This window comes from Elaeis guineensis, chromosome 1 (genome assembly GCF_000442705.2).
Source record: "Elaeis guineensis isolate ETL-2024a chromosome 1, EG11, whole genome shotgun sequence".
Taxonomy (NCBI): domain Eukaryota; kingdom Viridiplantae; phylum Streptophyta; class Magnoliopsida; order Arecales; family Arecaceae; genus Elaeis; species Elaeis guineensis.
Genome location: NC_025993.2, coordinates 112,722,573 through 112,735,562, shown reverse-complemented (window position 1 = coordinate 112,735,562; position 12,990 = coordinate 112,722,573). Strand labels below are relative to the sequence as shown.

The 12,990-nt window shown below is 47.3% G+C and overlaps 2 long non-coding RNA genes across 3 annotated transcripts; one reads left to right on the top strand and one right to left on the bottom strand.

Annotated features, from left to right (window-relative positions):
- Nucleotides 1-8,976: 8,976 nt before the first annotated feature.
- On the top strand, nt 8,977-10,413 carry LOC140858844 (uncharacterized). Its single transcript, XR_012142266.1, has 3 exons — nt 8,977-9,143; nt 9,798-10,073; nt 10,194-10,413. It is a non-coding gene; the product is annotated as an uncharacterized lncRNA (long non-coding RNA).
- Nucleotides 10,414-10,517: 104 nt separating this feature from the next.
- Nucleotides 10,518-12,440, bottom strand: LOC140858841 (uncharacterized). 2 transcript variants are annotated; one of them, XR_012142265.1, is made up of 4 exons: nt 12,131-12,440; nt 11,813-11,997; nt 11,496-11,648; nt 10,518-10,894 (listed from the first exon to the last, which is right to left on the bottom strand). It is a non-coding gene; the product is annotated as an uncharacterized lncRNA (long non-coding RNA). The 2 variants fall into 2 exon arrangements; XR_012142264.1 differs by lacking the exons at nt 10,518-10,894; nt 11,496-11,648 and adding an exon at nt 11,679-11,738 and having other exon boundaries at nt 12,131-12,438.
- Nucleotides 12,441-12,990: the final 550 nt, after the last annotated feature.

Below are 12,990 nucleotides of genomic sequence, written 5' to 3'. Positions count from 1 at the left end.
CCAGCTTCCCTTGGTCCAAGGGCTTCGACACTTCTGCCTTCCTCAAGACCAAGTCACCAGGCCTGAAAAGCTTCGGTCTGACCTTGGCGTTGTAATACCGAGCGACCCTTTGTCGGTACGAAGCCATGCGAATTTGGGCATCATCCCGCAGTTCGGGGAGGAGGTCTAGGTCGGCCCTCCGACTCTCGGAGTTGTCCAGCTCTTGGTACCGCTCGACTCTTGAAGATGGCAGGCCAATCTCGAGCGGGATCATGGCCTCCGTTCCATAGGCCAAACTGAAAGGCGATTCTTCGATCGGAACGCGGGGTGTCGTTCGGTAAGCCCACAGAATGGAGCCCAGCTCGTCGACCCAGAGACCTTTGGCTTCGTTTAGTCGGATCTTGAGTCCGTGGAGCAAGGTTCGGTTGGTCACCTCGACCTCGCCGTTGGACTGGGGGTGCCCGACCGTAGTCAGTCAGTGCCTGATGTGGAACCTGGCGCAGAAGTCTCTGAAGTCCTGGTTGTCGAATTGCCGTCCGTTGTCGGTGATGATGGTGTGCGGCAATCCGAACCTGAAGATGATGGATTTCTGGATAAAGTCCTCCATCTTCTGCTCGGTGATCTGCGCCAATGGTTCGGCCTCCACCCACTTGGTGAAGTAGTCGATGGCGACAACGATGAACTTCCTCTGGCCCGACACTGGTGGAAAAGAACCGAGAATGTCGACCCCCACTGGGCGAAGGGCCACGGAGCGACAATAGGGGCAATTTGGCTGGCCGGTTGGTGTTGAATGTTGGCATACTTTTGACATGGCTCGCACCTCCGGACCAACTCGGCCGCATCCTTCTTCATGGTAGGTCAGTAGTAGCCCTGTCGCAAGACCTTGTAGGCCAGGGAGTTGCCCCCCAGGTGATTCCCGCAAATTCCTTCGTGAACCTCTCGGAGAGCGTAGTCGGCGTCGGTCGGTCTCAAACACCTAAGCAGGGGAAGGGAGAACGACCTTTTGTAGAGTCGGCCGTCCATGATGACATATTGTGAGGCCGACCATCGGAGTCGCTTGGCCTCCGTGGGATCTTCGGGACTGATCTCGTCGGCCAGATACCGGACGATCGGGTCCATCCAACTTGGTTCGGATGTCAGCTGCAGTACCTCATCGACCCGATCGATGCTCGGGTACTCGAGGTTCTCCACGAACGTCCGACCCAAGGAGTCAAAGGCCGAAGTCGCCAGTCTGGAGAGTGCGTCGGCACGGGCGTTCTCCGACCTTGGGATGTGGGAAATTTCGAAATACTTGAGGCGCGTCACGAGGTCCTTCACTTTCTGAAGGTACTTGACCATGGTCGGATCTCGCGCCTCGAATTCGCCCTTGACCTGCCCCACGATTAGCTGAGAGTCGGAGAAAGCCCGGAGGCTGTCGATGCCCAGCTCCTTCGCCATCCTCAAGCCAGCGAGGAGTGCCTCATATTCGGCTTGGTTGTTGGAAGCCTTGAAGTCGAACCGGAGGGCGTACTCGGTGACCACCCCATCCGAATTCGTGAGCAGGAGCCCGGCCCCGCTTCCCTGAGCGTTTGAGGCTCCGTCAATGTGGAGTACCCAGGTGGAGATCGGGTCTGGCTCAGAGACCGCATCTCATCCTGGGTCTTCAGCTCCCGACCCTTGGTCGGTTGTCAGGCATTCGGCGATGAAGTCGGCCAAGACCTGAGCTTTCAGGGCAGGCCTTGGTCGGTACTGAATGTCGAACTCGCTAAGCTTCATCGCCCACTTCGCGAGTCATCCAGATGTATCGGGTCGGCGCAGTATCGCCCTCAGGGGCTGGTTGGTGAGCACCACTATGGCGTGGGCCTGGAAGTATGGACGGAGTCGTTGCGCGAAGACGGTCAGGGCAAAAATCATCTTTTCCGTCTCCGAGTATCTGGCCTCTGCGCCGTGGAGCACCTTGCTGGTGTAGTAGATAGGCTGATGGGTTCGGCACTCGTTTTCTCGAACGAGCACCGAACTGATCGCCTCAGAAGATGTGGCCAAATAGAGATACAGGGTTTCCCCGACCTGCGGCTTTACGAGCAGCGGTGGGGAAGCCAAGTACCTCTTCAGGTCTTCGAAGGCCTGTTGGCACTCATCCGATCAAGAAAACTCATTTGCGTGATGCAAAGTTTTGAAGAACGGGAGGCACCTTTCAGCTGATCGAGAATGAATCGGCTAAGAGCGATAATTTTTCCGTTCAGCTGTTGGACCTCCTTCTTGGTGTTCGGATGACGCATGTCGAGGATTGCCTTTATCTTCTCAGGGTTGGCCTCAATCCCTCTCTGAGAAATGAGGAATCCGAGGAACTTCCCTGAGGTCACCCCAAAAGCATATTTGGTCGGGTTGAGCTTCATTCGGTGTCGTCGAAGGGTGCGGAAGGTCTCCTCGAGATTCTGAACATGGTCCGGGATCTGCGTGCTTTTCACCAGCATGTCGTCCACGTACACCTCCATGTTGCGCCCGATCTGGTCTTTGAAGACCTTATTGACGGGTCGCTGGTAGGTGGCGCCGGCGTTCTTCAGTCCGAAGGGCATCACCCGATAACAGTAGAGGCCCTTGGGAGTCACGAACGCGGTGTGCTCCTCGTCTTCCGGCGCCATCCGGATCTGGTTGTATCCGGCGAAGGCATCCATGAAGCTGAACAGTCGAAATCCGGACGTCGCATCCACCAGCTGGTCGATCTTGGGAAGTGAGAAGCTATCTTTTGGGCAGGCTCGGTTGAGGTCGGTGTAGTCGATGCAGATCCTCCACTTTCCATTGGCTTTTTTGACCATGACGACGTTGGCGAGCCAATCGGGATACGTGGATTCTCGGATGAAGCCTGCTTCGAGTAGCTTGTCCACTCTTCGTCGATGGCCCTCTGCCTTTCTGGAGCGAAGGACCTTTTCTTCTGCCTCACCGGTCTCATCGTCGGGTCGATGTTGAGTCGGTGGGTTATTGTTTCTGGGGGGATGCCCGACATATCTGCTGCCGACAAGCAAATATGTCGGCATTGGCCGTCAGCAGCTCCGTCAGTCGGCGTCGTTCGGTGTCGGGCAATTGGGACCCGACCCAAACTTTCCTGTCGGGATTTTCTCCTATCGGGATCGCCTCGAGCTGCTCGACCGGCGAACCTCGTTCTTCCTCCTCCCGTTGGTCCAGCTTGTCGATCGTCAAAGAACCCCTTGACTCGTCGCTTTGAGCAGAGATTTGGAAGCATCGTCGGGCAAGCTGTTGATCTCCGCGCATCTCCCCGATTCTATTTTGGTCGGGAACCGAACAAGGAGATGGTACGTCGAGACGATTGCCCTGAGGGCGTTCAATCCGGGCCGTCCGAGTATGGCGTTGTAGGCCGAAGGAACTTGGACGACCGCGAAAGTTAGGTGGACCGTGCTTGCCGTGGTTCGGTGCCGGCCGTCACGGGCAGGGTAATTTCTCCCTCTGTCGTGACAGCATCTCCGGCAAAGCCGATCAGGGGCACGGAGACCCTCTTAAGTCGGTCAGTTGACAGTTGCATTCGGGAGAAGGTCGAGTAAAACAAAACATTCGTTGAACTTCCATTATCAACAAAAATTCGTTTTACATCATAATTGGCTATTGTTGCTGACACAACAACAGCATCGTCGTGGGGAGTTTGGATGCCCCGAACGTCGTCCTCCGTAAAGGTGATTACGTCGTCCGGGCGTAGCTTTTTCATCGGCTCCCCTCCCGCAGACGTCCCGGGCCCAGCCGCTTGGAGATCATGTTGATGACTCCGGCCGTCGGCTGATTGTTCGCCGCTTCTTCAGTCGGTGGGGGTCGTCGATCGGCAACTGGTTGGGTCGGCGGACCCTTCCGAAATTTGCCGAGATACCCCGGCGGATGAGAGCTTCGATCTCATCCTTCAGCTGGATGCACTGCTCGGTGTTGGCCGTGGCTCGGTGAAATCGGCAGTACTTCCGACGGTCGAGGCCTTTTGCCTTCAGAGGCGGAGGCCGTCGCAGGTATTCTTCCCCCTCGATCTCCATTAGAATCTGCGCACGAGGAGCGGAGAGAGGAGTGTAGGAGTCATACCTGGGGCGTGCCGGCCTCGGAGTCTGTTGCCGGGGTGACTTTTGGATTCGTCGGGGTGGCGAGACCCGACTATCGGTCGGGGCCTGCTGGGTTCGGCGGGCTCCCGACCTTTCCTCCGCTTCTCTTTCGGGCCTCTGGGCTCGGCCAAGCGTCGGTCGGACGCTCCTTCGTCGCGCGCATATACTTGTATGCGCGCTCCAGTAGCTCGGCATATGTCCGGGGGAGGGTCTTGTCCAGAGAGTAGGTGAATCGGGACGCCCTCAGCCCCGCTTCATGGCTGAGACAGCCATGTCTTCGTTGAGGTCCCGGACCTCAAGCGTGGCCGTGTTGAATCGCCCACGAAGTGTCGGAGCGTCTCATTTTCCCCTGCTTGAGGGAGAAAAGGCTGTCCGACGTTCGCGGCGGCTTTCGGCTGGTGCTGAAATGGGCCACGAACGAGTGCTCGAGCTGCCCGAAGGAGTGGATACTTCCCGATCGGAGCCGGAGTACCAGGCCCTGGCAGCCTTGCGGAGCGTGCGGGGAAGCCGATGCAAAAAAGAGCGTCGGTTGCCCCTTGAATCGTCATGAGAGCTTTATAGCTCTCGAGGTGGTCGACTGGGTCGGTGGAGCCGTCGTATGGCTCCACGTGCGGCATTTTGAACCGACTGGGAATCGGCTCGTCGAGGACCAGTCGGGAGAGAGGTTGGGCGGTCTGGAAGTCGACGTCGTTCGAAGACTTCTGGCCGTCCATCTGCAACTGGCGAGTCGGCGGTCGATTTCCTCGAACCGGCGCTCGTAGTCGTCCGCTCGTCGATGCTGGGAGACCCCGGGAGTGGAGTCTCCGAAGATTCTGAGAGAGGCCGACGGCGTGCGGTCGTTTCTCCTTCCTTGCCCGTTCCAACGGGGAAGGAGAGGGCGCTGGGACCGTCGGTCGTCGCGCCATGGTCGTCCCTCCTCTTCTCCGTGGGAGCGCTGTTGGGGCGCTCGCATGGAGGCGACGGGGATCGGCGCGGTCGTCGGCGGCTGCTCCTGGAGGGCATCGGACGGGCCGCCGGTTGCTGTGGAGGCTTTGACTGCGTCCGTCAGTACGGTCATCTGCCGTACGATGGCCGCGATCTGCGCCTCCGTGGTCACCACGGGGTGCGGAGAGCTGGGCTCCGCCGGCGGTGGCGGGGAGGCCTCTTCCCGCGGGAAGAGCGCCTGCCGATCCGGTGATCTCGATCGTTGAGCTCTTGTCTTTGTCATGCTGTCCCCTACCTGGCGCGCCAATCTGTTGCGGCCAATCCTCGTCGCCGATCGGGGGCGTGCACCTGCAAAAACGAGAAGTCCCACTGACCGGAGGCGGCTCCGGCGGGGACCCTCCGACGGTCAAGTCAGAGAGGTGACTGGGCAACAGTGAAATGAAGACAGAGAGCTCGATCGAGAGAGAGAGGGAGAGAGGAGCGAGCCTGTGGTTTCAAGTCGAGAAGGAGGATGGAGCGGATCCCTTGCACTGTTGCCTTCCCCGATTTATATAGTGGAGCACGGTATGGCGCCGTCATTAATGGCGCAGACAAGTGAGGAACTGTCAACTCACTGTAGACTGTCAGAGTCGCCGTGAAAGTGTCATGTCGCCGTGTGGCTGTCAAATCACCAGGGTTGACAATGCCCTCGGCGGGACAATGCCCCTAGATAGCCGTGCCGCATGTCGCTGTCAGAGCTGACAAGGTCTGGCGGCTGTACGGCGATTGGAGGAGCGACCGACCCTAAGTCGGTGGCCAGCTGAGTGGCGTCGGGCCCCTCCGTTGGTCGGCGAGTCTTACGTGAGTCGGCCATCAGACCTCTGGGTTCAGTCGGTCGGAGCCGAAATTAGCCGGTGATGGCATCCGTCAGTCGGTCGCTCGACCGTCGGTCGGTCGGCGTCGGTCGGTCGGTCGGCCGTCAGTCGGTCGGTCCTTCGACAGTCGGTCGGTCGTCGGTCCGGTCGTCGGTCGGTCGGTCGGGCCGTCAGTCGGTCGATGGGTATTCCCCAACAGATGATATGCTAGTTGTCTATGTCGAATCTGAAGTTAAGACTAACTTGAACCACTGAGTTTTAAACTTTTGAGAGAATATAATGTGTTGTATTAGGTTTACAATGAGGAACGCATATCTAATGGTAGCTAAGGACTCCTACTAGGTTTATTCTAGATTAAGCTATATTCTCGTTTAAATAACATGACTAGGATTCTCTCTCTCTCTCTCCTCTCTCTCTCTCTCTCATATCTAATGGTAGCTAAGGACTCCTACTAGGTTTATTCTAGATTAAGCTATTCTCGTTTAAATAACATGACTAGGATTCTCTCTCTCTCTCTCTCTCTCTCTCTCTCTCTCTCTCTCTCTCCAGGTGCTTGTGGATCGAAAGAGCATGGTGGCCTCAAGGAGGGAACATGGGTTTTGATCCTGATTTAATTAGGGAGGGCATCCAACTTCAATAGGGGTGGGGTGGGAGGCCAATTGCTTATGTGTTTGCATGGATTATTGAAAGTGTGAAATGGTTGCTCATATTTCTGACTAAATTATTCCTAAAATATTTCATCTTTTTGTGATCTACTCAATTATCAACAACTTAGGGCTTGCTTAAGAGAGTTTTTTTTTTTTTTTAAATGTCCAACTAAAGCCCACATTATTTTCTTGTGGAAGTAAGTAACAGTAGTATCTATATTTGTATGTGTATGCATGTATATACATACCTACATCCATCCCTGCAAAAGATTGATATTATAAGGGAAAATGGTCACAAACCTATAACATTTCTAGTTTTTAAGGAATATTCAGGGATCCTTAAATGAAAACCATGTTTCAATGAAAACTATGTATGTGTATGCATGTACATACATACATACATACATACATCCATGCAAGATTGATATTGTAAAAGAGAAAATGGTCAGAAACCTATAACACCTTTAGTTTTTAATAAAATATTCAGGGATCCTTAAATGAAAACAATGTTTCAATAAACATATTATACCTGCCAACCAATTAGCTAAGGATCCCTTGAACATAAATTTCAAATGAATCGGTTATATCATTTTTCCCATGTTAATGACCGAATCAAGTGGTACCTTGCCTTATCACCAATTTAAGCAGGTGATTCTTTGCTGCCATGACTGACTAGTCTGAGAAAACATGGACCATGTTAGAATCTAGCTGATCATGGTTTTTATTGGATCGGTCACTAAACCAGCCAAAATGGGTGTAATTGAGCTAATTAAGATAAAGTGAGCCGAGCATTATTTAAGCTTTTAGCTTGAGTGATAATCTAGCTCAGCTCAAGTTCAGTTTAGTTTATTTTGAACCAAGGACTAAGTTTCTGCCAAACAAGAGCTATACAATAATGGCTTGGTGTGTCAAAAAAAAACCACCGTAGTGCAAGTCTCCATCAGGTTTTAAGGAGATGTTTTTGAGTTGATAATCTGTTTTCTTGAACATGTGGTGACAATGTCACCATCATCTTCATTAAAAAGATACATGTTAAGAGTAACAAAGAGGAGGAGCATCGAAGGTAGAGTGGATCATGGGCCGGATTTAGACATGATAAATTTAAATATTAAATAGGCTCGGCCAGAAGCCCGTGTGTAAAAATGAATATGGTTTATGTCCAAGGTCTAACTCATGATCAGCGCGAGTCCTGGGTACATTCCTTGGCGGCACCACCATGGCCCAATGCTTACAAGTCACGATCCAAAAGAAGGTATTTGGCCCATTGGCGGCCCAAAGGACAGCAAACAAGTTAAGAGCACCTAACCTAGATACTTGAACTTGATTGTATAGGTATCAGACAACAAGGGTAATGAGTGGCATATTTATTCATCAACTGGGTGTTTAAGCTTGATAAAATCAAACAAGTGTGAGCAGGTAATTGTCAAGGTGGACCTGTTTATAAATCAAGTCAGCCTGAAAGCTGAGCCCATAAGGTATTGAATGGCCCGCTCAATTGGATGCCTGGATGTTCCTTCAAGCTCCAATTCATTTTTCAGAACAAAAGGCTATAAGCAAAGCTTAAAGGGAACATGCTGGAGTTTAGTAAGTCTCTAACACAATGGCACCGCGATCTGTATTAAAAGATCAATGTCAGAAATATTTCTAAAATGATTTCAATAGCCTCATCATAAAATTTAAGAGGGAGCCGGACTTTGAAATAGGAATGGAGCCATTATGGAAATCTATCTTCGTTCAAATTACAGAAAAAATAGAAATATTCTAATCTTTCAAAATCTCATCTCTATTATTTTTCAATATTTAAAATTTATTCTGATTTTAATCATGAATTAAATATATTAAAAAATATAATCATTTTGATTATATATCCATCTATTTTAATTTTTGATTTTGATTGCAAATTAAATACATTATAAAATTATATTCCATCTAAATTGCACCAATTGAGATTGTATTTTTTTTCATCAGCTTTGATTTATTTCTAATCTCATTTATCATATGACGAGAGTCTATAGTATAGTTATCAAAAAATTATTGATAAAAATTATTCTATCATGTATACCGTATACTATCCATAAGAAATCAGTATATCATCCCAAAGCAAATATTTTTTATTTAAAATAAAAAAATTATCATCTAGTAAATCATAAGAAACACTTGACAGTGAAATTTTTTCCGGATGGAACTGTCGTGACCAATAATTTCTCGCCGTGTGTTGTACCAAATAATAATAATAATAATAATTTCTCACTGCGTGGGTGATGGAACTACGAAAACCACAAGGTGGTGGCCAGCTGGGTTTCGAGATCCGTGATGATGATCTTACTCTGCTTGAAGATGTGACTAATTACTGTTCGCACGAGTAAAAACTTTGTCCTATTCACGATGTGACGTGGCGAGCCCATCCCTCGAAGAAATGAATTTGTCGGGGGGCCAAAAAAAATCAACGGATCTAAGTTCTAGATGGGTAGTGTAAAATATTCTCTCTTTTTCCCGGATATGCTTTCAGTAACCTCCATTCTCTCAGTTCACCATTCCTTGCTCTCTCCCATTTCTCCACCCATCTACCTACTACTACTACGCAGATGCCCAATAAGAAGCCGAAGCAAGAGGGTCAGAATGGAACGCAGTTCTTTAAGATCCTGCTCCCGGGTTTCCTTGACAGACTTGTATGTCTTCTCTTCCCACCTCACTTACCATTTTCTATTCAACTCTCTCCTTTCGTGATTTGGTAACGAGAGGAAGGAAGCTTGCTTTAGGTTGTTCATGGGGAACCTAAACTGCTCGAATGAAAAGCTTAATCCACTATTCTCCACGCACTGATGGTCCGATGCTACGGGTTTTCTGTTGGTTCCCCACACCTGTACTCCTTGATGGCTTTTCTTGGCTTGTTCTGAGAAAAAGCGAGATGGCCGAAAATGATAAGTTTTATATGCACCTACTTGACGATTTCCGAGTCTTTCCTTCTCATACTGCTGCTCTAGCCTTGGTAGATTAAAATTTCTGTCTTGGTACAAGGGTTGCATTTTAGTGCCTGTGGTTTAGGGGCACCTTAAATTATAATGTAAGCATTTTGATGTATCACAGGTCCATTAGCTTGTTTGCTAATGACTCTATACATCAAAGAGGCATGCTCTTCATTGCACGTTATTTTTATTACATTTAAATTCCCTAATAAAATTTGAGACATACCCTCATGGTAAACGCTAAAACACTATAGAAAATAAGCTCCAGTTTTCTTGGCTGAACAGTATTTTCGAGAGACTTCCTTCAAAAAGTATTTTCGAGATACTTGACGATGAAACAATTTGTCTCTTCTGCAGCATATACCTCACGATTTTATCAGATATTTCATCAGGAAGAAGGTCGAGAAGGCCGATACTGCAGTCTTGAGGAGCCCTCTGGGCAAATCATGGCATGTAAAGTTCATGGAAATTTTAAGGACATGTACTTTGGAGAGGGCTGGCAGGATTTTGCTGTAGCACATGATTTAAGTGTGGGATTCCTCTTGGTATTCAAGTATAAAGGCAACATGGAATTTAAAGTCACCATATTTGATCTGAGTGCCTGCGAAAAGAGTACAATCCCTTTCACGCAAAGTATGGCTTTATCAGCAAGTTAATTATTAATTTTATATTTTCCAGTTCATAACTCGTAACATTTTTTTCTTTTCTTTGCTCATTGGCATGTATGAATGTGGTTGGAGTACATATTCGCAGCTGTAGTTCGGATATTGATAGGAGACCAATATCCGGTTCTTCCGAGCAGTTGGTTGCTGAGCACAAGAAGTTTATAGCGTACTTGAACAGACAAGTGGCGATCAGAGATTTCAAACCTGTGAAGAAAGTGTACGAAACTAGAAGCTGTTGCTCACTTGGACCACATTTCAAGGCCATCATAAAGCATTATAATCTTAAGTTAAAACCTACATGGTAAGTGGTATCATTTCCCTCATTTTTATAATAATTTCTGGGAACCTGGCTCCTGCAACAGTGTTAGGTTACTGGAAGGTATTGTCTTATCATGGATGAGCCAGAAGTTGAGTTCTACCGATGAGTGGTGGAACTCATCGGCTACGTTTCTATAATTTTTTAAATCTAATCTGGTACAATTGTATCAGAATTAATGTCAGCCAGTGGCATAGCAACCGTATTGGCTTCATGAGCATCACAATTCTGCCATGCGTATGGGCTTTTTATTTTTTTTTTTTTCCGCTATGTCAACTTGACTAATTTTTGAATGGGAACAGAATGTTCCGACTATATTTCAAGCATCCTATAGCCTCTCAAGCAAGCGTCAGGTGATCCTGAGAGATCCACAATGGCAGCTGTGGCCAGTGAGACTTTATCACAGAAGGCGGAACACCATGGTCCAGACTCATTTTGGTTCTGGTTGGCGGGAGTTTCACATGTACAACAATCTGAAAGAAGGCGACACCTGCATCTTTGAGATTATACCAGAAGACCAAAATGACATCATGCATGTCCACATATTCAGAAAATGACGGATGCCAAGGCAACTGCTTTGTAACATATGTTTTATCTTATTTTCGGTTGAGTAGAAGATGTGTTATATATCTAATGAAAGATAATTACTATGAAAACATATATATATATATATATATATATATATATATATATATATAATGCAAAAAAACCATTAGCAACCAAGTGAAAAATTGCTGAATGTGTCAGTTTATCAAGATGGTGTAGGCCGTTGGTGGTTGTAAAACGTGTTCAATTACCATTTTCACTAGGATTTAGGAGCTTGGTAAAATTTGGAAAGCCACCCCTTATTTATACGCAATAATCTATGTGCCCCTTCCATCCAACCAAAAAAAAGAGGGGGGGGAATTTTGGAAACATAATGTATTGCATTTGCTTTGTTAATTATGGAGAAGAATCTCTGTTTCTCTGTTCCACCACATTAGTCCAAGATTGGATCATAACATCAGCAGCTGTCTACGGGTACCAAATTTTTTTTTCAAGCACTATTATATGCAAGGCAATTGATTCACTCACCAGGCTTATATGACTGCAGTCGCGCCTTGGCCTGACATGCTCCCGAAGTAATGTAGATTGGTGCCTTTTGTCGCTTCTTTGGTCAAAGTGGACTCTTGGTGTGAACTGTAAACCCTACATACGAGGAAGACCCGAATCCACCAGTCTCTTGGCCTGACAAGTCGAGCAGTGTGCTGTAGTAGATCGCATAAGCCATCATTTCGCGAACATTGATACAGAATTCTACCGTCTCTCCTCTTAGAACTGCCAAACAATTTCCTAGAAATTAATTGTAAAAATCTACAAAAATATGCAATAAACCAAGAGTACGGCATTACTGTAAAATCATATGGATAATTCTCAGCTGATATGTAGGAGCAGCAGTACGGAGCACTTCCTCGCCCAATAACACCATGTCAACTAACAATACGGGAGAATATGAGGAAAAAAACGTTTGACCCATCTCCATTTCCTCCTCGCATGAGTTGTACACTATAGCACACCAGATGCTGAATAACTGAACCTATAATGTACCTCGTACAAATTATTTACATGAAAATTTTAGAAGTTACGGGAAAGGGATGAAATTTTGTTAAGTTTCCAATCAACTACAAGTCTTTTAATCCAAGAAATAGAAATTTGAACTGAATAATCACCTATGAGTTTACAGGTTTGTCATTCAACCTGTGAAAGGGATCTTGTTTGCTGAGGACAACAACTTTGCTTTAGTGAGCAAAGTAACCTTTAATTAGGTTCCTGTATATGAGAATGGCCATGATACACTCCACCTGAAAGAGGAAAGAAACAAACAGATTTTCTTCACATAAAAAGAAGTGCTGAAACTGAAGATTAGAACAGAAGGATTAAGGTGGACATTGCCATCAACAAAATTACATCATCGACATCCATGTCCATTTCTAGCCATTTCAATGCTTTTACCATTGTTGCCCAGCTATGCAACCAAGAGGGGGTGAATTGGGTTTCTAAAAATTTTAAGCCCAACAAACAACTTATGAAGAACAAAACAATGGCTTTAAATCAATATTAATTATCTAAAGTAGTATTGCAAGGATATAATAAAGAAATAAGATAAAGCGATAAAGCACACCACAAACACAAGGATTTATAGTGGTTCGGTGCTAACCTTGCACCTACATCCACTCCCCAAGATCCCACTTGGGAATTTCAATCCACTATCCTTTGTATTCAACCCGAATACAAAACGTCGGAAACTCCGACACTAGCTATCCCAAGCTAGAATACAAGACGTCGGAAACTCCGACCCTAGCTATCCCAAGCTAGAACACTTGTTTCCCGGATACAAGCAAACCCAAAACACTCCGATTTCAGGTTCGGATCAACCTTTCCTTGTTTTGGAAATCCTCCAAAAACAAGAGCAAAAACTCACAAAGAGTAAGAATATTTAGAGCACAGATGAATACAAAACAGCTCCTTAAATGAGCAAATATAACAATAAAAGCTTTACTCAATGAAGAACCCCTTTTTCAGATTTTCT